Raw genomic sequence first — 25,964 nt, 5'->3', positions numbered from 1 at the left:
ATTCATAAGCTTCCTTTTAGTACAAGAATCATTTAAATCACTCTTGTAATTTTCAAGTTACGGAATTTTAAACACAACCACCGTTTTAAAGTTCAGTCCACGGATCACAAAAAGGTAAGTGTTCTTTCAGCAAAACGAAAAAAAAAATCACAGTAGGGATGTGTGTGAATTGTTTTTGTTTTGCTGAAAGAACGCACACCTTTTTTGTGATTCGTGGACAGAATTTTAAAACGGTGGTTGTGTTTACAATTCCGTAACTTAAAAAGTACATGAGTGATTTGAATGATTCTTGTTCTAAAACCAAGCTTATGAATTGGGCTTTCATGTCCTAGATTTTGAAAGTGCTACATCCAGAACTTCACTAAAACAATAGTCCCGACATTTGGGTTTCATTTTTTTTTACTCACCCTGTAGAGTACCAACAAAACTTAAAATTTTTATGTAATTGAAAATATCTGTTGCCAGTTCCTCAACTGTTGCCAGTTCATGAATGTAAACAGTCGTGAACATTCAGTAATGTAACTGAAATGGACATATTTGTCATTGTCAACAAGTGTTTGTAAATAAACATCTGGTGCGTCTCAGATTAAGTGGCAATTGATCACACAAAAAAGGTGCCGTAGTTTATCATTAGCGTGTCATTTTGTGGACAATTGATAGTGGAACAATTGACTTTGGAATTACCATTCATGACAATGGAATGCGTGTCGAGGTCAAAGGTCACTGAGTACAAAGTACAGGTAGCAGATAGCAGCGATAACTTGCCAACTCTCTGACGCACTTTGGAAAAGCACTGTGTTTGCACTCCAGTTGACATGCAAACTTTCTGCATGTTATTGTCTTAAACTCGTGTGAATCAAAGATGATTTCATATTTGCAACAACTGACGGCCGTGCTGTTAGCCCCCGTGATGTCGCTGCTCAACAACACTCTGGTTGGCTGGCTGGCCAAGCACTTCTGCATCTGGTGGCAAAGGAAGCGACCCCCGACCCAGGGATCTGTTGCGCCGGGATTCGAACCAGTGGCAGCACTTTTCAGGTTGTATTTGCTGTCATGATCGCCCGTTTGCCAAACCATTTCAACCCAGATGTTTTTTATTATCCTTGAAGCTTGTTGATAACATAATTATTGTTTACAATAAGTGGTTTTTGGTTCATGCAAATGTTGTGTTTTTATCATTCAGTGTTTGAATCAACTATCAAGCCTGTTCTCATCATAAGCCTTTAAAAGTACAGTCCATCATTTGTAATTTGTGCATTTTGTTGGTTCGAAGCAACAAAAGTGCTCAAAATCTAAAGAAGGGTGCTGAACAACTAACCTGATGAAGTTTCAGCTCAGCTTCAGCTGTTTATTTCGAGAAAAACAACATTCAAAGATCTCGATTTCAACCCAAAAGTTGCTGAATCTTTTTTCGAAGTGGGCCTGAATTCAGGGTCCGAGACACGTTCTCACTGAGCCGATTGCACGTTCTCACTGAGCCGAAATTAAAAATTTTGCTTGCCCGACAGTTGCCCATCGGCATAATGTCATAGGTAACATAATTATGGTTTGTACTTGGCCTTCAAAATCACAGAAATTACAAACAAAGATATTTTCCGAGCGCAAAATATTGTTCGCCAAAAAAGCAGCTTTCTTCCAAACTCGCTTGTATATTATTTATATATTAAAAATATATACATATTTTTTTGTGAGTGGTCGTCATGGTTATATTTCAAGTTCAAATTGATCTCAATCATGTGTTCCTTTAGAAATTTGGAAAGAATTGTTTGGTTTCATGCAGGAAAAACTTTGAGAATGGAGTTGAGCAAAGCACAGGAGGCTCGGCCTTCAGCGTGTACTACAAAGGGTCAAAGGTCGTGGACCTGTGGGGGGGCTTTGCCGACACGACTGTCAGACAACTTTGGGAGGAGGACACAATGACTGTGATATTTTCAGCAACCAAAGGTCGGTGTCAGATCATTTGCGTTTGATGTATGTTTTGTGTTTCCAGTAATAATACCACTGAAAATTCAAAGAAGATTGCTCAAAACCTAACCTGTTGAAGTTTCAGCTCAGTGGATAGTACACTTTTTGATAAGATAGTTGAAAACCCATGCAAAAACATTTGATTAGGCCAAAAAAAATAATAAGTCGGTCTCTGGTCAGCGCGCGCGTCGATTTTAATCATGCGCGTCAATCTTTTTTTTCCCAAAATGTTCCGCGGTAGCTCCAACAGCGCCCTCTATTGCCGCACCTCCTCAAATTTTTTTTACCAAAGAGCACCAAGGAATGGGAAATTGCACCACGGCAAATGATCGAGAGCACCAAGGCAAATTACGAAGGACACCAATGTACATGAGGACACCAAACAAGCAAAATAGTACCCACCTTGTCTGTACAATCCAAGCTTGAAGAAAAAAAAAAAAAAAGCAAAAAAAATAAAAAAAGGCCGCGTCCCCGCGTCAATTCCAGAACTTTGGTCTGACCAGAGACCGAATATTTATTTTTGTTGGCCTTACTAAACCCATTTTGTCGATAGCACTCCTTCTTTCAAGTCTTTCCAAATCAGTTAATTAACTGACAAAAGGGCTCGTTCAATGACGGCCATCTCTGTAGGAGAACTGCAACTGCGCATTTTACGCAATCACTCAAGTGTTGAAAATGTTCCAAACGCGCGTGCTTGTTGCTCGAAATGTGTACGAAATACTACGCAGCCGATGCACGTTGTGCAAGTTGACGCTCAAATGCCGATGCACGTGGATGGTCTGTAGGAAATGACGTCATTTGAACGAGACCTATTGGAAATCACCTACATTTCTTGATTTCTTTGAAATGACAACAGTAGTTCAGTCGGAAAAGGGGGGTATCGTGCACCCTCGGAAATCAATTTCTAATCAACGTTTCTAGGTCAGAAAAATGCGTAGAAAACGATTTGCTATGTTAAAAAATTCAAAAAATGTCCCACGTATTGTTTTTATGCAAATTAGTGCCGCCATTACCGAAAAATCTATTTTTAATTATATCTCAGCCAATATTGCAGATAACTGAACGAACTAGGTGTCTAAACCCATGTTTTCAAGGTCAGAGATCACAATAAAACTATTCTGGAAGTGACCACATGTGTCTGTGGCATAGGAATATGCAAATTAGTGCCGCAAATACCGGAACGTTATGTTTTTGGCATATCTCGGCCAATATAGCACATAACTACACCAGTAAGGTGTCTAAACCCATGTTTTGAGGGTCAAGTATCATTAGACGACCATTCACGAAGTAACTATGTGTGTCTTTGGCATGAAAATATGTAAATTATAAAGTGTCGGTTTATCCGCTTTTTGATTTTTAGCCAATATCTCGGCCAATATTGCACTTAACTACACAAGTAAGGTGTCTAAACCCATGTTTTGAGGGTCAGGTATCATTAGAAAACCATTCACGAAGTAACTATGTGTGTCTTTGGCAAGTAAATATGTAAATTCTAAAGTGTTGATTTATCAGAAATTTGATTTTTAGCCAATATCTCGGCCAATATTGCAGCTAATGTTTACATAAGGGTTTTTGATAAGCAATAATGATCAACGTTTATTTTAAGCCATCATATTCAAAATAAACTGTAATATTGGCTGAAATTGAATATAATTTGGCTGAAAATCACTTTTTTGATAAACCGGCAATTTAGAATTTACATATTTTCATGCCAAAGACACACATAGTTACTTCGTGAATGGTCTTCTAATGATACCTGACCCTCAAAACATGGGTTTAGACACCTTACTTGTGTAGTTAAGTGCAATATTGGCCGAGATATTGGCTAAAAATCAAAGAGCGGATAAACCGACACTTTATTATTTACATATTTTCATGCCAAAGACACACATAGTTACTTCGTGAATGGTCTTCTTATGATACTTGACCCTCAAAACATGGGTTTAGACACCTTACTGGTGTAGTTATGTGCTATATTGGCCGAGATATGCCAAAAACATGATTTTCCGGTAATAGCGGCACTAATTTGCATATTCCTATGCCACAGACACATGTGGTCACTTCCAGAATAGTTTTATTGTGATCTCTGACCTTGAAAACATGGGTTTAAACACCTAGTTCGTTCAGTTATCTGCAATATTGGCTGAGATATAATTAAAAATAGATTTTTCGGTTATGGCGGCACTAATTTGCATAAAAACAATACGTGGGACATTTTTTCAATTTTTTAACATAGCAAATCGTTTTCTACGCATTTTTTCTGACCTAGAAACGTTGATTAGAAATTGATTTCCGAGGGTGCACGATACCCCCCTTTTCCGACTAAACTACAGGTCGGACAGAATAATATCAAGGGGAGTTTAGTAGCATAATGATCTTTAATCCAATTCAGTAAGCATTTTTTTATAAACTGATTTTGGGATAAATGGGAAATATATCCTCAGTGCACAAATGTGATAGTGTTTATACAGTCATGACAGTTGAACCCTGATAAGAAGAGCACTGTTAAAGGGAATGTACATCATTGGCTTTTGCTGTAATTTTCAGAAATGAACTATTTGAGGGGTTGGTATAATAGATCAAATATTGTTACACTGACATGTTTGAAGTTTTGTGTTCGAAAATGCTGGAAAAACCAAGAAAAACAAAAATGTTCAAGTAGTCTGGTTCCTTGACTCCACTAAAGATGAAATGGATCAATTTATGGATGCCAGAAAATTGTAAGGTAAGGGAACCAGTCTAGCTGGCCTGCACCCGTTCATGAACATGTAACCAATAGCAAACAAAATTTGGACTGAATTAATGGTAAATTTGGAGCAGTAGTTGAAAAATAGTTAGGTTTTTCCAACGGTGGTCGGCTGACCACCGCTGGAATTTTTTACAAAAATACCATTTTCTTGAAAATGACTTCACACCAGGTGCCATAATTTTACAGGATGCTTTAGACTGTCATTTACCAACATCCTATTAAGGTATTTCATAAAATCTTGGTAATTTTATTTTTCGATGTTTGCAAATGTTGTATATTCCCTTTAAAAGTGTAAGCAAAACTGCTAAATTTTTCAGAAATCTGTATTGTATGCTTCCACAAATGTGCTATGTCGTAAATTTCATTTAAGTCCCTAAAACAATTTAGGCACTCTCCACAATGTGTTATTTAATCTTCACAATCAATTGTTGCTTGTTTTAATGGTTGAGCAGATTTTTGTTTTAATGGTTCAACAAGATGTGCTTGTTGATCCTAGGAATTGCTGCATTGTGCATGTCTATGCTCGTAGACAGAGGACAGCTGGATTACGACCAGACAGTGGCCTTCTATTGGCCAGAATTTGCTCAACGTGGCAAGGAGAAGATCACCGTACGAATGCTGCTCAACCACGAGGTGAGACATTTGAAAACATTGCTGTCACATTTTAAGGTTACAAGGCTGATAGCAAGAAACTCTGATAGGTGAACCAGTTTGTGCCGGGATTATTTTGACCCAGACACGGGATTTTTTTTTCATGAACCTCGATGCCAGACAGGTTCAGGCCATCATCTGTGGGTAGCACACCCTGATATTTCCTGCTTCGCTCACTGCGGGTCGCTGACAGATATTTCCAGCCTCGCTTGTTGCATGTTTATCCGTCATCTATTCCAAATACCGCAAAAGCCTTGCATACACGTCATCCGACGTGAACTGGTTAAAGCATAGCAAACTGCTTCTAAATGTTTTGAGTATCAAGATAGTGAGCAAAATACTTGTGTCCCTTGGCAAGTTACTTTACTTCATTTTCAGTGCTGTATGTGTGATGTAAGCTGTGTGAAATCCTGCATGTTGTGAAGAAAAGGCTGATGTGGAATTGGGATTTGAATCATTTGCCTTGAACATTAAGCTGAGGTCTTGCCATGATGACTGATACTCTGATAGCCAGGCAAATGATTTCAAACCCATGTCCTTCTTTTTACGTCATTTACGCAGCTTACGTAAAACAGCATTGACATTCACTATTAAGGGAGGGAACCTGGTCACAGTGTCCAAAAATGTGGTTGTTCTCAATTGACCATTGTGTAGTAATGCGTGACTGAAATTAAATGAAACTCGTAGGGGTTCAGGCCTAGGAAAAGGAGTATCTGCACAATCAAAGATTTTCAAAATTGACTTCATGGTTTTGTAGTTATTTTCAAAATAGTCAGAAGCACACTTTTCTGGGACATACTGTAGATATTAACACTCGATGTTTGTTATCTGTTTTGAATCTTTAAGGCAGGGCTGGCCGCGACTGCCCAACCAATCAGCTTCAAGGATCTGAAGGACCAGGATGCTCTGGGCCGACTCCTGGCCGAGTCCCCGCCTTGCTGGCCGCCGGGGACCGTCCCGGTACGGGCACGTACCACGCCTTCACCTTTGGTCTGTACTGCAGTCAGCTGCTGATGCGCGTCGATCCACAGCGCAGGACCCTGGGCCAATTCTTCAAAGACGAAGTTGCTGAACCTTTTGGTAAGGCATTCTTTTTTTTGCTGCTGAAGAGTGTATGCCCTAGTGCATTGTGTGCGACTCGATCATGTAGTGTTATGAGAAATTCGGGTGATTCACAATGCAGTGCGCCACCCAGAGTTTGCCACGAAGAGTTCATTTTTTCCCAGTGCATTGTGGGAGATGGTCGACAAATTCACAGCGCGGGACATTTGAAATTGTTCGTTTTTCCAGTCAGTAGTTTCGCAAAGGTATGCTTCAAGTATCTGTTTGCTCTTTGGTTTTCTTTTTATCAATGTAGTTTTTTTTTTTGTGAGGCGGCAGAACGCTATGCCCCAATCTATGACAAATTAGTTCAAGTTGTCTACTGACACTCATTCAAATGGGCCATGTTTTGTCGACTGTAGACTAGAAAAATGGACTCTCCAAGGCAAACTCTTGGTGGCGCACTGCATTGTGAATCGCCCGAATTGAATCTTGATTTGAACATGTGTGTGTGTTCTTGAGCAAGACACTTTACTCGTGTAGTGGCCTTGTGGTTAAGGGCATCGGATTCGCGGTCTGCATGTAAAGCTGCAGGTTGTGGGTTCAAGTCCAGCCTGGGGTCATGGTGCATGTGCCCTTCAGCAAGGCACTTTGTCACTCATTGCTTCTCTCCACCCAGGAGTAAATGGGTACCTGTGAGGGCAGAGATGGTTATTGTGATTTAATTAGCTGCTTTGCGCCGAAATGGCAGCATCGAGCTGTATACTCCCCAGGGAGCTGAGATGGTATTTGGAGTGTTTCATTAGCCCACTGAGCAGGGGTAATAATGATGTAGCGCCTTGAGCACCAGTCCTGGTGGATACGTGCGCTTTATAAAAATACCCACTGCCCACTATTGCCTCTCTCCACCCAGTGCGTGAGGGGAGAAAACTTTTTGCCTTGATGTTTTTACTGATCTCATGACGTGATAACCGCAGAGGTCAAAATTGTGATGGGCTAGACATACATGTATGCTTAATGTGCTGTTGTTACTTCTGTTGGCACGTTGGGTTGTCTTGCACCCACTGCCCTACTATTAGCCGCTGTTTAAGAAATGGCAAGCATTCATGTTGAATTTGGCCTGAAGTTTTGTGGACGCAAGGAGGAGGGCATGTTTGGACTTCTGAAACCTGCTTTCTTATATTTCTTTTAAGTACTGTATTTTTGTAATTTGATTTTTTTTTTCAATTTAGATATTGACATTCACATCGGTCTGCCCTTGGAGTTGAACTACCGCGTGGCACGGTTGACGGGCATACTGGACTTTCCCTATAGCGTCAGCTTGAGCTACATCCCCCGCGACGTCGTGTCCTGGCTGTTCATCTGGGCGTTTGTGACGGGCCGCAGCTTCATTCACGAAGTCATCCAGAAAGCCACTGATATGGCCATGGTCAGTCTGTTTGCTGGAATTTTTCTTCAAGTTGAATTGGTCAAATTCACTGTGGTATAATTTTTAAATTTGAATTGTGCTGTTCCACATTGTCACTCTAGTCAGGGGCCAAGGGAGGCATTCCTCTCCCCACCCTACCCACACCCCCACCCAGGGGCGGCGGACCCGGGGGGGGGGGGGGGGGGCTGGATGGGGCAGTTGCCCCCCAGATTTACCCAAGTGCCCCTTTTGCGGACATAGATGTACCCCCACGAGCAAAAATGTGCTCCTCAAGATAAAAAAATGGCCCTAAAAGTTTTTCGGAAAGTTGTTTCAAGTAACTTATTTCCAAAATGGTATCGATATTTTAGATATAAACAAGGAATATGAAAAACCAGCCCCAAAATCCTTACAATGTGCCCTGAAATGGGCACATAATACGTATTTTTCATAGCAATGGCCAGTTTTGAAGAGCGCCCCCTGTTGGGAAATGGTACCAGCCCCCCCCCCCCCCTTCACTATTTGATTTTTTGGAGGCCAAGCGTCCGGTGAAAAATATGTGTCGACTTTTCAGCATGGCTGCGCCCCCAAAAATACTGAGCAAGTGCCCCTTTTTGGTAATGCCCCCCAGTTTGAAAACGGCTCTGCCGCCGCTGCGGGCCCTACCTCCACCACCACCCCATCCCAAATCAAGGACACCAATCAGATCCCGTTCACTCCTATGTAAGCAGTTCATTCTCATTCATATAACTGCAAAACCAAGAACAGTTACAGTTGGATCAAGGGGGCTTGGAACTCTCAGATGGGGACAGTGGGTGTGCATATATACAGTATGCATTATGGGCTTCGTGCTCACGATCGTATAGGGGTTTCCCCGGTGGGCCCGTATGCGCGCAAGCTCAACAAGCACATACCCAGCCTTGCATTCACCGCTACCATTTGTTCAGACTTTACGAGGATTTGAAATGAGATTTAGAGCCAGAGTTGATGCCAATGCTGGAGGGTTTAAGTTAAGTTAGCAAAGGTTTAGTTAAAGACATAGTCCATCATTTGTAATTTGTGCATTTTGTTCGTTTGAAGCAACAAAAGTGCTCAAAATCTAAAGAAGGGTACTGAACAACTAACCTGATGAAGTTTCAGCTCAGCCTCAGCTGTATATTCCGAGAAAAACAGCATTCTAGGATCTCAATTTCAAATCAAAAGTTGCTGAATCATGTTTTGAATTGGGCCTGAATTCAGCGTCCGAGACACGTGCTCAATGAGCCGATTGCAGCTACGCGATGTCGCGCACTGATCCGATGAATTATAGCAACCGCGCGTGCGTGTGCATCGTGCAAATGCTTGCGCGCGCTTCGCTGAATAACAAAACGAACTACTAATAATTCAAATTTCCTACGGTGCATCTTAAGAAGCACCGTTGGAAAGGCCTGCTTTCGTTGATTACTTTCAAAATGGCAGCTTGCCAGAAAGAATAATTTTACAGGGAGTTTAGTCCCCTTACTATCTTTCAACCAAGTATGTTTTTCAACAATAATTAACGCCAGTTACTTTTTGGATAGCTGCAAATGATGGACTGTGCCTTTAAGTATTCATACCGTCTCAGCTATAACCAGGTGAGGGTATAAATTGTATTATCTTCAAGTAAACTTGAATCCTCGATCCTGATTGGTCGATCCATGGCAACAAGCCGTGCTACATATAACCATGTATCACGGCCTCGGTCCATACCGCACTCCGCATATTCCGCTGTTCCAAGATGCGAGCAACATTCCAGCTGCATACGCTAAACTGCTGAATGTTCGTGTAGGGTGTGCTCGTTCCAACTGTCCTGCGCGTCAAGTTTGCATGAAGATAAATTCGTTATCACGCTTGCGCTCGTGGAACACAAAAAATGTAGTGTGTCTTTGTTCCACCCACATACCACGAGGCCGAAGGCCGAGTTGTATGTGGGACACAGATGCACTACACTATTCCGTGTTCCACTCGCGCTCGCGGGATAACTAATAATATTTAAAAAAAAATCCTTCATTCAAAAAGATGTAATTTTTTTTCCGTTTTCTGTCTGAAGATCAGAAAATGATCAAGCGCAGCAGGCGAGAGCACTTGAGAACCCCTCCTCCTCTGGCATCGGAACGGCAAGGGCGGCTGCAAAGGTTTATGGGATACTCGCTAACGGAGGGCAGATGCTACAAGGTCAAAGGTTACTGTCCAAGAAGCTGGTGGAGGACATCTTGGCTGAGGCCGGCCGCCTTCCCTCGACAAGGTCGTCGCCATAAAACCAATTTTTCAAATGGATACGCATTGTTCGATTGTGAGGTAAAAAATAAGTCTTGCTGTTAAATGTATAGGATGTAATATGCCATTCTCTAATCTGTTATTCATGCCGGGAATCCTCTTATACCAGAATACCATAACAATATGGAGCTTATATTCGGGTAATTTCCATAGCCTGTACCAGGATTTCAACCCTCGCTTTTCTCAAGCTGTAATCGGGGGAGTTTATTAGCGGATGAATGCCTAACACCAACGTTTACACACCTATGTTCCGACACACCCATGTTCTGACACCCCTATATTCCGACTGCACATATTCCTATACCTAACCCTAACCCAAACCGGAAGTAAAACAATGACCCTTTCCACACTAGAGCCTCTCAACCCGGGTTGAACTCAACCCTGGGCGAACCAAGTGCCGCCCCGGGTTGAGTTTTTGATTTTTCAACCCCGCCTTCAACCCCGCATCGTTTCACACTTGTTTCATGCAAATCAAGCTTATCATGCTCAGTTACTACTGGTTTGAACCCTGGCAAGAATTTCAACCCGGGTTGAAAATCTCAACCCTGGTATGGAGCAGGGTTGAGTTCAACCCCGGGTGAAATCAATCTCAGGGTTGACGTAGGGTTGACGGAGGGTTGAAATTTTTAAGTGTGAAACGATGCATGTTTTCAACCCTGCGTCAACCCCGAGATTTGTCTAGTGTGAAAAGGGCTAATCTTATGTGCGGGTCGTCGGAACATAGGGGTGTCGGAACATATAGAGCAGTCACCACAAACAGCAGGGAACAATTAGTATCGCTTGACTGAACAAATTGCGGGTGACGCCTATATCTTTTAAACACATGAGGATTTTCAAAAATTTAACCGCCAATGCAATGTTTGTTTTTATGGAGTAATGAAACCGTCTAGTATTTTTTGAATCATTGAAATTGGTGCATGAACAACGGAAATCCTGCATGGTCGAGAGCCCGTCACGTGGGTGGTTTTAAATGGTTGATAAAACACCGGCTACCTCGTGTCACATGAAATTTGGACTCGGATGAAATCGTCACTGTCACCACGAACTGACCCTCACGTGCACCTATTCACAGAATCATGCTTGGGTGTCAGTTCGTGAAAACGAAAATGTATGGGGTGCACTCTAAAAGTGCCGCACTGTGGAGGATGTCAGTTCGTGAAACCCGGTTCTGTAAATACGCACGCATGCAGCGCACTCACGCGTGCGTGAATGTCAGTTCGTGGTGACGATGACGAAATATGGCCCTTTTATTGGTTGAACATTCACAATCTTCACTTGGGCATGCACACCAATGAGTCCGTATTTTGAGAGTCTTAAAATTACATACACTGGCACATACAGCCCCTGTTCTGCACCACATCAGCCGCAGTATGCCCCATGCACACACCAATCTCCATATAAGGAGATGTTTACGAGTACTCGCAAGAGGCACATATCTAGACTGGTGTTTAAAAAAAAAACATGAAGTAAAATTGTTGAACAAAATCGTTGGAAATTGATATTTTTTTTACTTGTTTTGACTTTTTCACCGAAAAGGTATTCATGAACATGATGAATGGGAATGAATATGGGCCTAGCCGATATTAAACAAGTATGTTACAGGCCGGCTTGGGCCTGGTCACCAATAATGTCCCTCGCCTTCGTTTCGGGCCATTAGCGTCCAGTCCCCAAAGCCCGTCTTAAACGTCCTTGTTTAAAACCAGCCAAACACATTTGTATTTCCTTATTAAAACTATTGTTTATATTTTACAGGGTAGTCGGCAGTTTGGTCACCATGGTGCAGGAGGCCAGCAATGCGTAGCTGATCCCCAATACAAGCTGGGTGTCGCCTACGTCTCCAGCCACTTCAGCCCCTACGGCTTCGGCAACGATCCCAGGTTCCTATCGCTCCAGAAGGCTACCTACAAATGCGTCCGCGATCTCCAAGCCAAGCCACTGTGAACAGTTGGGCAGCCCGGCTGTTTTTTTGCCATGAATCAGTCAAGCTCGTAGCTTTGCCGAGGGTTTCTCTAAAATAGACATATTTTGTAAACAGTAAGGGATCGATGATGAAAAAAGGTCCGTTCTACGCCTTCCCTTGGAATTCAAGCCTGTACATAGAATGTTATTATTTATATCAGGCTCCCAATGGTAAAAATAAATCAGCGTATTGTATGCTTTCGTAAAAAGTACCCGGATGACTGCAGTGTTATTTTTGATAGTCATCCAGCCGCACCCGATTTCACGAAGCGCTGCGATGCGTCGCAACTCGAGTTACGACGTGTAACACGTCGCAACTCGCGACGCGTCGTATCTTCCATTTCACGAAAGTTGCGATGTGTTGAACGCGTCGTAAGTTCCTTGACAACAGCGTAAAACACGTCGCAAGTTAAGACGTGTCTTGTGGTCGTCGCAAAATAAGAAGAGTAGCCAGTTTTATGCCATAAACATTACATTAACGAGATAATAATACTGAGGCAATGTGTGTAAAGTTGTAAATAGAAAATTCATTGAATAATTATGAATTAGACCGGAATATTAGAATTGAAATTTCAAAGTAGCTATACAGTCCAATGAGAGTTTGTTTTCCTTCAAAATTGCATCGCACGGCCGCCATTTTGTTTTACGTTTTAACAAATTTCGAGCTGAGATCCGACGACTCTTTGTTGAATATCAGACGACTATTTACTGTACGCTGACTAAATACATAAAACAGTCACCGAGTTGCGCTATAAATACACCTACGACGCTTCGCACTTACGACGTGTTTTGTGAAATGGATCGCAGGACGCGTCGCAGCTGCGACGCATCGTAGAGATACGACGCGTCGCATCACTGCGATGCATCGTAAGTTACGAAGAGTTTGATGAAATCGGTTGGCATTTTCAATGGTGCCTGCACAATCTAGAGCGTAGAAACTTTACAGTTGTCAACCAGTCAACAGAGCGTAGTGTGCAGTACCGTCGTGACTGCATGCGGACGCAGCGCGCAACACTAGCAGCAGGGTATACGTGCACTGTTGTCAACTTGGTACTTGGTACTTGGTACTTGGTTGGTGGTCCTCCGAAATATTCCATCTAGGGAATTTAAACTGGAGGCGTGGCAAGGTGCTGCGGCCACTGCCAGAAACACCGGGGCGAACCCTTCTCTTAGCGACAAGTGTTACTGGGTTCTTTAATGTGCATTACACAACACACGGGACCTACGGCTTTACGTCCCATCCGAAGGACGAAGCAATAGTGGTAAAGTGCCTTGCTCAAGAGCACAAGCACCATGTTCCAACGGCCAGGATTCGAACCCGTGTGCCACGGCACACAAGCCGAACACCGTAACCATTGGACCACAGCACCCCACAGCACAACCGCAATGGCAGCTTCAACGGCGCGAAATGTGCTTCGGTATGCGGAGCATAATACTAGTGTCCTGAAATGTATTTCTAGCGAATCGAGTCAGCCTAATATAAATACTAATAATAATATTGGATGGCTTTTTTTCGGGGGGGGGGGGAATACAAGAATATATTGCACTCAATATAACAATGCACTCGTCTTCAACTCGTGCAATATTATTTTAGCTTGTGCAATATAGTCTTGTATATCGCCCTCAAAGCGATCCAATATTATATAATAGTTTTGGAGTGACGAAGAGATATACACAAGTTAAAAAAAGTTATAGTGTTGCAGAAGCAATAATTTCCAATTCTGGAATAAAATTTAAAGGTAGGTAGGATCAGTTGCTTTTGGTGCCTTTTTTGTTGTCTTTTTTTGTTTAAAGCAACAACTTTGCTCAAGATCTTAGGATGCATAAGGCCAAAAAAAAAGTCTCCAGTTTCTGGTATGCGCGCGCCTCGCTGTAGCCATGCGCATCGGCAAAATGAAAAAGGTTTTTTTTCAATGAAAGATGTCACAAAACCGCCAAACTCACTGGTTTGACTGGAATCCTGCTGCTGCGCCATTTTAACGTGTTTTTTAGATGGGGTTATGATTGAGAATAAGCTTAATGTGGCCTCTCTGGACTCCCATATATTTGCACTAAGTTTAGTCGGGCACCATTTGCTCATCAGCAGACATTTGAAGCAAAAAAGTCAGGTAAAAAAAAAAAAGAAGCCGCGTCACCGCACCACTTTTTGGGCAAGCTCCATACCAGAAACTGGAGACTTTTTGGGGGGGCCTAACAACCCCTGTTGAAGTTTGAGTTCATGGGCCATTATACATTTTGAGAAAACAGAAAACATGCAATTTTTTTTTTGAGATTTTATTACTGGATTCCAACGTGTGCCGGTAGGCACACTTTTTAACCACCTCTGATTGTTTTCTACTGAACGATACCATTTCAGGCGGAATCATTTGACAGGGTTTTTGATAGTCCTATCTTCACCCAGTTGAGCAAGGTTTTTGCATTAACCCTAAAGGGGCCGGGTTATTTTGACCATCTCTAAGCTGGGGGGGGGGGGGCAGCATCTCGGCCATCAAGTGACGAAAAATTTTGAAACTCGGTACATGCTGCCGAGCATGCATACATGCATAGAGCAACTCTTCACGAACATACCCAAGAAATTTCATGACCAAAGGTCAAAGGGTTTTGGAATTATGGCTAATTAATTATTCATATGTATGAATGGCAATTCTGGTCTGTGTACACGACGTATGTGGGAAAATTCAGTTTTCACGGCGCGTAGCGCCGGAAAAAAATTGTGCTGCGCGACAACACCTCGTCCGATATTTATGTATTTGGTGTCAAAAGATGCGCAAGGCTTAAGGCTAGAAAGTCATAAAAGCTTGGGTTTCGAATTTTTTTTTTAAAGGCTATTGCGGAAAAAGTCGAAGGGGGGGGGGGGCGGATTCCGCCCCCGGCCCCTTTAGGGTTAAATTGGTTGGTTTTTTTCAGGGTATAATGGCACAACATCAATTTACTCTTTTAATTGTAAAGGTTTTCATAACGTTATTAATACTCCTTTCCCAAAACTAAACAGTAGATGAAATCATATACTGCTCAATTGAATTAATTCATGTACATTTCATTAAATAAAGTGGAAAAAAAAGAACGATTTTAAATGTTTTCTATCTGGAAGTTCTCTGGCTTTTGTTATATTTACTGCTTCCTGATTGTTGGTTGTGTATATATATCTATTTTAATATATGTCTATCATGATTTTGTAACTTTGATGCATTTTCTACTTGATAATATTTTGGTGAAATAGCAGGTTGATAGTTCTTTCCTCCATTCAAGGGCGGATCAAGAAAACAATTTTTTTGGGGGGGGGGGGCAAAAACAAATTTTGGTCCCCCAAAAAAGTGGGTCAAAAAAATTACGGCGTGGGGTCGGGGCCCGCTCAAGGGCCCCGAAAAATGTTTGGATTCTAGATGCTCTGTGGTGCGATCTGAGGCAATTTCTGACCACTTTAACCAATGTTTTTTTGAGGAAAAGATGGTGGTGTACTCATTGCCTCCCTTTATTGCGATGTCACATAAAAATTAACAAAAATTGGTATCGTTTTTTTTTTAGGGGAGGGGGGGGGAGCATGGCCCCCTTTGGCCCCCCCGGATCCGCCCTTGCATGACATATCAAGTATATTTCCTTCTAAAATGTCCATTCACTTGTGCATGTTCCAAAATGACTAAATCTAATACTCCCATATCCTTGAGAAGCAGACTTTTTTGAAACAATGTGTATTAGTTGAACTATAGATTTACCAGCTAGCTATAGCAACTCATTCCTGATTTTTTCCCGGCGTACTTTTTATTTAATTATGTTTGTAAACTTTGTATATTACTGCTGTACAAGTAAAATGTAGTACGACCTGTGATTCAATTCTTATGTGTTTTGTGTGTGTGATATATTATGTAGTATGGAAATAATCGTTATCCCACATTGACCGGGTTCGACCTAAATGTTTTTTTTTCACTAGCCAGCCCGGCACAGAAACAGACTCTTAAAGGGAAAATACAACATTTGCAAACATCAAAAAATAAAACTACCAAATCATTTTGAAATACCTTGCTGGACTGTTAGTGAATGACAGTGTAAAGCATCCTGTAAAATCATGGCACCTGGTATACTGTCATTTTCAAGAAAAGTGGTATTTTTGTATCAATTTCCAACGCTGGTCGGCCGACCAGCGTTGGAAAAAAACTTGCTTTTACTGGCCCCAATTGACCATCGCACTTGTTTGCAATCGATTACACACCTATGAACGGGTACAAGCCAGCTAGACTGGTTCCTGACCTTACAATTCCCCCAATAAACTGCTCTGTTTCTTCTTATAAGGAGTCAGGGAACCGGACTACAGGAAAATGATTGTTTTCTTGGTTTTTATAGCATTTTCGAACCCAAAACCTCAAAAAAGTCAGTGTAACTATATTTGCTATATATTTCCAACCCCCCAATTCCATCCATTTCTGAAAATTACAGCAAAAGCAAATGATGTATATTCCCTTTAACTAACCCGTGTGCAGTTTCATTAGCCGTGGTATGTTTTTCTTCTATAGAGTGTCTCAATAAACGACAATGCGTGCATGTAAAAAGAAATTGTGGGGACAATCTTGTCTGTGTTTTTACACAGAAACAGTTAATAAAATTAGACAGAAGTTCCAGGTTTGCCCAAATCTTCAAAATTATGTGTGTCAGAATATTGATTGATTTTCTCTTGCATCTGGATGAATTTCTGCCTTGTTTTGAGAAAAGTCAATTTTTGGCCGATTTCGACTAAAAATGTAAGGCTTACCCCTTGCATCTTTTTCAATTTTGGCCAAAAAATGAAATTTCCTGAAAGGTGCTAGAAAGATGCCTTAACCCTAAAGGGGCCGGGTTATTTTGACCATCTCTCAGCCGGGGGGGGGGGGGGGGGGGGGGGCGGATTCCGCCCCCCCCCTTAGATCTCGGCCATCGAGTGACGAAAATTTTTGAAACTCAGCACATGCATAGAGCAACTCTTCCTAAACATGCCCAAGAAATTTCATGACTATAGGTCAAAGGGTTTTGGAATTATGGCTAATTAATTATTCATATGTATGAATGGCAATTCTGCTCGGTGTACACGACGTATATGCGAAAATTCAGTTTTCACGGCGCGTAGCGCCGGAAAATCTTTCGCTACGTGCCAACCCGTGGTCCGATTTTTATGTTTTTGGTATCAAAAGATGCGCAAAGCTCGAGGCTAAAAAGTCATAACAGCTCGGGTCGCCAATTTTTTTTTTAGAAGCTATCGCGGAAAATGTTGGGGGGGGGGCGGATTCCGCCCCCCGGCCCCTTTAGGGTTAAGGGTCCTAGAACGCATTCCAAATCGATTGCTGGACAATTGTGCTATTGAAAGGTAAATTCTGTCGAAAAATAAAGATTAATCGCTCCAAAAATTACCTATTTTTTCTCCAAAAATTGACAATTTTTGCCCATATCTTCAAATTATGTGTTTCAGAGTATTGATTGATGTTCCTCTTGCATCCAGATGAATTTCTGCCTTGTTTTGAGAAAAGTCAATTTTTGACCGATTTTGACTAAAAATGTAAGGCTTACCCCTTGCATCTTTTTCAATTTGGCCAAAAAATGAAATTTCCTGAAAGGTGCTAGAAAGATGCCTTAAGGGTACTAGAACGCATTCCTAATCGATTGCTGGACAGTTGTTCTATTAAAGGGGAAATTCTGTCGAAAAATTAAGGTAAAATCGCTAAAAACTTACCCTTTTTCTCAACAAATTGACGATTTTTGCCCAAATCTTCAAAATTATGTGTGTCAGAGTATTGATTGATGGTCCTCTTGCATCCAGATGAAATTCTGCCTTGTTTTGAGAAAAGTCAATTTTTGGCCGATTTTGACTAAAAATATAAGGCTTACCCCTTGCATCTTTTTCAATTTTGGCCAAAAAATGAAATTTCCTGAAAGTTGCTAGAAAGATGCCTTAAGGGTGCTAGAACGCATTCCAAATCGATTGCTGGACAATTGTGCTATTGAAGGGTAAATTCTGTCGAAAAATTAAGGTAAAATCCCTCAACAAATTACCTTTTTTTTCTCCAAAATTGACGATTTTTGCCCACATCTTCAAAATTGTGTGTGTTAGACTATTGATTGATGGTCCTCTTGCATCCGGATGAATTTCTGCCTTGTTTTGAGAAATGTCAATTTTCGGCCGATTTCGACTAAAAATGTAAGGCTTACCCCTTGCATTTTTTTCAATTTTGGCCAAAAAATGAAATGTCCTGAAAGTTGCTTGGAAAATGCCTTAACCCTAAAGGGGCCGGGTTATTTTGACCATCTCTCAGCCGGGGGGGGGGGGGGGGGGGGGGGGGGGCGGATTCCGCCCCCCCCCCTTAGATCTCGGCCATCGAGTGACGAAAATTTTTGAAACTCAGCACATGCATTGCGCAACTCTTTGTAATCATGCCCAAGAAATTTCATGACTATAGGTCAAAGGGTTTTGGAATTATGGCTAATTAATTATTCATATGTATGAATGGCAATTCTGCTCGGTGTACACGACGTATATGCGAAAATTCAGTTTTCACGGCGCGTAGCGCCTGAAAATCTTTCGCTACGTGCCAACCCGTGGTCCGATTTTTATGTTTTTGGTGTCAAAAGATGCGCAAAGCTCGAGGCTAGAAAGTCATAACAGCTCGGGTCGCGAAAAAATTTTTTTAGAAGCTATCGCGGAAAATGTTGAGCGGGGGCGGGGGGGGGGGGGCGGATTCCGCCCCCCCGGCCCCTTTAGGGTTAAGGGTCCTAGAACGCATTCCAAATCGATTGCTGGACAATTGTGCTATTGAAGGGTAAATTCTGTCGAAAAATAAAGGTTAATCGCTCCAAAAATTACCTATTTTTTCTCAACAAATTGACAATTTTTGCCCATATCTTCAAAATTAAGTGTTTCAGAGTATTGATTGATGTTCCTCTTGCATCCAGATGAATTTCTGCCTTGTTTTGAGAAAAGTCAATTTTTGGCCGATTTTGACTAAAAATGTAAGGCTAACCCCTTGCATATTTTTCAATTTTGGCAAAAAAATGAAATTTCCTGAAAGTTGCTAGAAAGATGCCTTAAGGTGCTAGAACGCATTCCAAATCGATTGCTGGACAATTGTGCTATTAAAGGGAAATTCTGTCGAAAAATTAAGGTAAAATCCCTCAACAAATTACCTTTTTTTTCTCCAAAAATTGACGATTTTTGCCCACATCTTCAAAATTATGTGTGTTAGACTATTGATTGATGGTCCTCTTGCATCCAGATGAATTTCTGCCTTGTTTTGAGAAAAGTCAATTTTTGGCCGATTTTGACTAAAAATGTGTAAGGCTTACCCCTTGCATTTTTTTCAATTTTGGCCAAAAAATGAAATTTCCTGAAACTTGCTAGAAAGATGTCTTAAGGGTCCTAGAACGCATTCAAAATTGATTGCTGGACATTTGTGCTATTGAAGGGTTAATTCTGTCGAAAAATAAAGGTTAATCGCTCCAAAAATTACCTATTTTTTCTCCAAAAATTGACAATTTTTGCCCATATCTTCAAAATTATGTGTTTCAGAGTATTGATTGATGTTCCTCTTGCATCCATATGAATTTCTGCCTTGTTTTGAGAAAAGTCAATTTTTGGCCGATTTTGACTAAAAATGTAAGGCTTACCCCTTGCATCTTTTTCAATTTTGGCCAAAAAATGAAATTTCCTGAAAGTTGCTAGAACGCATTCCAAATCGATTTCTGGACAATTGTGCTATTGAAGGGGAAATTCTGTCGAAAAATTAAAATCCCTCAACAAATTACCTTTTTTTTCTCGAAAACTTGACAATTTTTGCCCAAATCTTCAAAATTATGTGTGTCAGAGTATTGATTGATGTTCCTCTTGCACCCGGATGAATTCTTGCCTTGTTTTGAGAAAAGTGAATTTTTGGCCGATTTTGACTAAAAATGTAAGGCTAACCCCTTGCATCTTTTTCAATTTTGGCCAAAAAATGAAATTTCCTGAAAGTTGCTAGAAAGATGCCTTAAGGGTACTAGAACGCATTCCTAATCGATTGCTGGACATTTGTGCTATTGAAGGGTAAATTCTGTCGAAAAATAAAGGTTAATCGCTCCAAAAATTACCTATTTTTTCTCCAAAAATTGACAATTTTTGCTCATATCTTCAAAATTATGTGTTGCAGAGTATTGATTGATGTTCCTCTTGCATCCAGATGAATTTCTGCCTTGTTTTGAGAAAAGTGAATTTTTGGCCGATTTTGACTAAAAATGTAAGGCTGACCCCTTGCATCTTTTTCAATTTTGGCCAAAAAATGAAATTTCCTGAAAGTTGCTAGAAAGATGCCTTAAGGGTGCTAGAACGCATTCCAAATCGATTGCTGGACAATTGTGCTATTGAAGGGGAAATTCTGTCGAAAAATTAAGGTAAAATCGCCACAAATTATTTTTTTTTTACTCAAAAATTAACGATTTTTGCCCAAATCTTCAAAATTATGTGTGTTAGACTATTGATTAATGTTCCTCTAGCATCCAGATGAATTGCTGCCTTGCTTTGAGAAAAGTCAATTTTGGGCCGATTTTGACTAAATATGTAAGGATAACCCCCTGCATTTATTTCAATTTTGGCCAAAAAATGAAATTTCCTGAAACTTGCTAGAAAGATGCCTTAAGGGTCCTAGAACGCATTCCAAATCGATTGCTGGACAATTGTGCTATTGAAGGGGAAATTCTGTCGAAAAATTAAGGTAAAATCCCTCAACAAATTACCTTTTTTTTCTCCAAAAATTGACGATTTTTGCCCACATCTTCAAAATTATGTGTCTTAGACTATTGATTGATGGTCCTCTTGCATCCGGATGAATTTCTGCCTTGTTTTGTGAAAAGTCAATTTTGGCCGATTTCGACTAAAAATGTAAGGCTAACCCCTTGCATTTTTTTCAATTTTGGCCAAAAAATGAAATTACCTGAAACTTGCTAGAAAGATGTCTAAAGGGTCCTAGAACGCATTCCAAAAGGATTGCTGGACAATTGTGCTATTGAAGGGTAAATTCTGTCGAAAAATAAAGGTTAATCGCTCCAAAAATTACCTATTTTTTCTCAACAAATTGACAATTTTTGCCCATATCTTCAAAATTATGTGTTTCAGAGTATTGATTGATGTTCCTCTTGCATCCAAATGAATTTCTGCCTTGTTTTGAGAAAAGTCAATTTTTGGCCGATTTTGACTAAAAATGTAAGGCTAACCCCTTGCATCTTTTTCAATTTTGGCCAAAAAATGAAATTTCCTGAAAGTTGCTAGAAAGATGCCTTAAGGGTGCTAGAACGCATTCCAAATCGATTGCTGGACAATTGTGCTATTGAAGGGGAAATTCTGTCGAAAAATTAAGGTAAAATCCCTCAACAAATTACCTTTTTTTTTTCCAAAATTGACGATTTTTGCCCACATCTTCAAAATTATGTGTGTTAGACTATTGATTGATGGTCCTCTTGCATCCGGATGAATTTCTGCCTTGTTTTGAGAAAAGTCAATTTTTGGCCGATTTTGACTAAAAATGTAAGGCTTACCCCTTGCATTTTTTTCAATTTTGGCCAAAAAATGAAATTTCCTGAAAGTTGCTAGAAAGATGCCTTAAGGGTCCTAGAACGCATTCCAAATCGATTGCTGGACATTTGTGCTATTGAAGGGTAAATTCTGTCGAAAAATAAAGGTTAATCGCTCCAAAAATTACCTATTTTTTCTCCAAAAATTGACAATTTTTGCCCATATCTTCAAAATTATGTGTTTCAGAGTATTGATTGATGTTCCTCTTGCATCCAGATGAATTTCTGCCTTGTTTTGAGAAAAGTCAATTTTTGGCCGGTTTTGACTAAAAATGTAAGGATAACCCCTTGCATATTTTTCAATTTCGGTCAAAAATGAAATTCCTGAAAGTTGCTAGAAAGATGCCTTAAGGGTACTAGAACGCATTCCTAATCGATTGCTGGACAGTTGTGCTATTAAAAGGGAAATTCTGTCGAAAAATTAAGGTAAAATCCCTCAACAAATTACCTTTTTTTTTCTCCAAAAATTGACGATTTTTGCCCACATCTTCAAAATTATGTGTGTTAGACTATTGATTGATGGTCCTCTTGCATCCAGATGAATTTCTGCCTTGTTTTGTGAAAAGTCAATTTTTGGCCGATTTCGACTAAAAATGTAAGGCTAACACCTTGCATTTTTTTCAATTTTGGCCAAAAAATGAAATTTCCTAAAACTTGCTAGAAAGATGTCTAAAGGGTCCTAGAACGCAATCCAAATCGATTGCTGGACAGTTGTGCTATTAAAGGGAAATTCTGTAGAAAAATTAAGATAAAATCTCTAAAAAAATACCTTTTTTTTCTCCAAAAATTGATGAGTTTTGCCCAAATCTTCAAAATTATGTGTTTCAGAGTATTGATTGATGTTCCTTTTGCATCCAGATGAATTGCTGCCTTGTTTTGAGAAAAGTCAATTTTTTACCGATTTTGACTAAAAATGTAAGGCTTACCCCTTGCATTTTTTTTTAATTTTGGCCAAAAAATGAAATTTCCTGAATGTTGCTAGAAAGATGCCTTAAGGGTCCTAGAACGCATTCCAAATCGATTGCTGGACAGTTGTGCTATTAAATGGGAAATTCTTTTGGAAATTAAGGTAAAATCGCCACAAAATTACCTTTTTTTTCTCGAAAATTAACGATTTTTGCCCAAATCTTCAAAATTATGTGTGTTAGAGTATTGATTAATGTTCCTCTAGCATCCAGATGAATTGCTGCCTTGTTTTGAGAAAAGTCAATTTTTGGCCGATTTTGACTAAAAATGTAAGGCTGACCCCTTGCATCTTTTTCAATTTTGGCCAAAAAATGAAATTTCCTGAAAGTTTCTAGAAAGATGCCTTAAGGGTGCTAGAACGCATTCCAAATCGATTGCTGGACAATTGTGCTATTGAAGGGGAAATTCTGTCGAAAAATTAAGGTAAAATCGCCACAAAATTATTTTTTTTACTCAAAAATTAACGATTTTTGCCCAAATCTTCAAAATTATGTGTGTTAGACTATTGATTAATGTTCCTCTAGCATCCAGATGAATTGCTGCCTTGCTTTGAGAAAAGTCAATTTTGGGCCGATTTTGACTAAATATGTAAGGATAACCCCCTGCATTTATTTCAATTTTGGCCAAAAAATGAAATTTCCTGAAACTTGCTAGAAAGATGCCTTAAGGGTCCTAGAACGCATTCCAAATCGATTGCTGGACAATTGTGCTATTGAAGGGGAAATTCTGTCGAAAAATTAAGGTAAAATCCCTCAACAAATTACCTTTTTTTTCTCCAAAAATTGACGATTTTTGCCCACATCTTCAAAATTATGTGTCTTAGACTATTGATTGATGGTCCTCTTGCATCCGGATGAATTTCTGCCTTGTTTTGTGAAAAGTCAATTTTTGGCCGATTTCGACTAAAAATGTAAGGCTAACCCCTTGCATTTTTTTCAATTTTGGCCAAAAAATGAAATTACCTGAAACTTGCTAGAAAGATGTCTAAAGGGTCCTAGAACGCATTCCAAAAGGATTGCTGGACAATTGTGCTATTGAAGGGTAAATTCTGTCGAAAAATAAAGGTTAATCGCTCCAAAAATTACCTATTTTTTCTCAACAAATTGACAATTTTTGCCCATATCTTCAAAATTATGTGTTTCAGAGTATTGATTGATGTTCCTCTTGCATCCAAATGAATTTCTGCCTTGTTTTGAGAAAAGTCAATTTTGGCCGATTTTGACTAAAAATGTAAGGCTAACCCCTTGCATCTTTTTCAATTTTGGCCAAAAAATGAAATTTCCTGAAAGTTGCTAGAAAGATGCCTTAAGGGTGCTAGAACGCATTCCAAATCGATTGCTGGACAATTGTGCTATTGAAGGGGAAATTCTGTCGAAAAATTAAGGTAAAATCCCTCAACAAATTACCTTTTTTTTTTCCAAAAATTGACGATTTTTGCCCACATCTTCAAAATTATGTGTGTTAGACTATTGATTGATGGTCCTCTTGCATCCGGATGAATTTCTGCCTTGTTTTGAGAAAAGTCAATTTTTGGCCGATTTTGACTAAAAATGTAAGGCTTACCCCTTGCATTTTTTTCAATTTTGGCCAAAAAATGAAATTTCCTGAAAGTTGCTAGAAAGATGCCTTAAGGGTCCTAGAACGCATTCCAAATCGATTGCTGGACATTTGTGCTATTGAAGGGTAAATTCTGTCGAAAAATAAAGGTTAATCGCTCCAAAAATTACCTATTTTTTCTCCAAAAATTGACAATTTTTGCCCATATCTTCAAAATTATGTGTTTCAGAGTATTGATTGATGTTCCTCTTGCATCCAGATGAATTTCTGCCTTGTTTTGAGAAAAGTCAATTTTTGGCCGGTTTTGACTAAAAATGTAAGGATAACCCCTTGCATATTTTTCAATTTCGGTCAAAAAATGAAATTTCCTGAAAGTTGCTAGAAAGATGCCTTAAGGGTACTAGAACGCATTCCTAATCGATTGCTGGACAGTTGTGCTATTAAAAGGGAAATTCTGTCGAAAAATTAAGGTAAAATCCCTCAACAAATTACCTTTTTTTTCTCCAAAAATTGACGATTTTTGCCCACATCTTCAAAATTATGTGTGTTAGACTATTGATTGATGGTCCTCTTGCATCCAGATGAATTTCTGCCTTGTTTTGTGAAAAGTCAATTTTTGGCCGATTTCGACTAAAAATGTAAGGCTAACCCCTTGCATTTTTTTCAATTTTGGCCAAAAAATGAAATTTCCTAAAACTTGCTAGAAAGATGTCTAAAGGGTCCTAGAACGCAATCCAAATCGATTGCTGGACAGTTGTGCTATTAAAGGGGAAATTCTGTAGAAAAATTAAGATAAAATCTCTAAAAAAATTACCTTTTTTTTCTCCAAAAATTGATGAGTTTTGCCCAAATCTTCAAAATTATGTGTGTCAGAGTATTGATTGATGTTCCTTTTGCATCCAGATGAATTGCTGCCTTGTTTTGAGAAAAGTCAATTTTTTACCGATTTTGACTAAAAATGTAAGGCTAACCCCTTGCATTTTTTTTAAATTTTGGCCAAAAAATGAAATTTCCTGAATGTTGCTAGAAAGATGCCTTAAGGGTCCTAGAACGCATTCCAAATCGATTGCTGGACAGTTGTGCTATTAAAGGGGAAATTCTTTTGAAAATTAAGGTAAAATCGCCACAAAATTATTTTTTTTACTCAAAAATTAACGATTTTTGCCCAAATCTTCAAAATTATGTGTGTTAGAGTATTGATTAATGTTCCTCTAGCATCCAGATGAATTGCTGCCTTGCTTTGAGAAAAGTCAATTTTGGGCCGATTTTGACTAAATATGTAAGGATAACCCCCTGCATTTATTTCAATTTTGGCCAAAAAATGAAATTTCCTGAAAGTTGCTAGAAAGATGCCTTAAGGGTCCTAGAACGCATTCCAAATCGATTGCTGGACATTTGTGCTATTGAAGGGTAAATTCTGTCGAAAAATAAAGGTTAATCGCTCCAAAAATTACCTATTTTTTCTCCAAAAATTGACGATTTTTGCCCATATCTTCAAAATTATGTGTTTCAGAGTATTGATTGATGTTCCTCTTGCATCCAAATGAATTTCTGCCTTGTTTTGTGAAAAGTCAATTTTTGGCCGATTTTGACTAAAAATGTTAGGCTGACCCCTTGCATCTTTTTCAATTTTGGCCAAAAATGAAATTTCCTGAAAGTTGCTAGAAAGATGCCTTAAGGGTGCTAGAACGCATTCCAAATCGATTGCTGGACAATTGTGCTATTGAAGGGGAAATTCTGTCGAAAAATTAAGGTAAAATCCCTCAACAAATTACCTTTTTTTTCCAAAAATTGACAATTTTTGCCCACATCTTC

The 25,964-nt window shown here is 39.7% G+C and overlaps 1 pseudogene; it reads left to right on the top strand.

Moving 5' to 3' along the window:
• The first annotated feature begins 347 nt into the window (after window positions 1-347).
• On the top strand, window positions 348-12,445 carry LOC119743291 (annotated as a pseudogene).
• Window positions 12,446-25,964: the final 13,519 nt, after the last annotated feature.

Source organism: Patiria miniata, unplaced genomic scaffold (genome assembly GCF_015706575.1).
Source record: "Patiria miniata isolate m_02_andy unplaced genomic scaffold, ASM1570657v1 HiC_scaffold_6, whole genome shotgun sequence".
Classification (NCBI taxonomy): domain Eukaryota; kingdom Metazoa; phylum Echinodermata; class Asteroidea; order Valvatida; family Asterinidae; genus Patiria; species Patiria miniata.
This window is presented reverse-complemented; position numbering and strand designations above follow the sequence as displayed.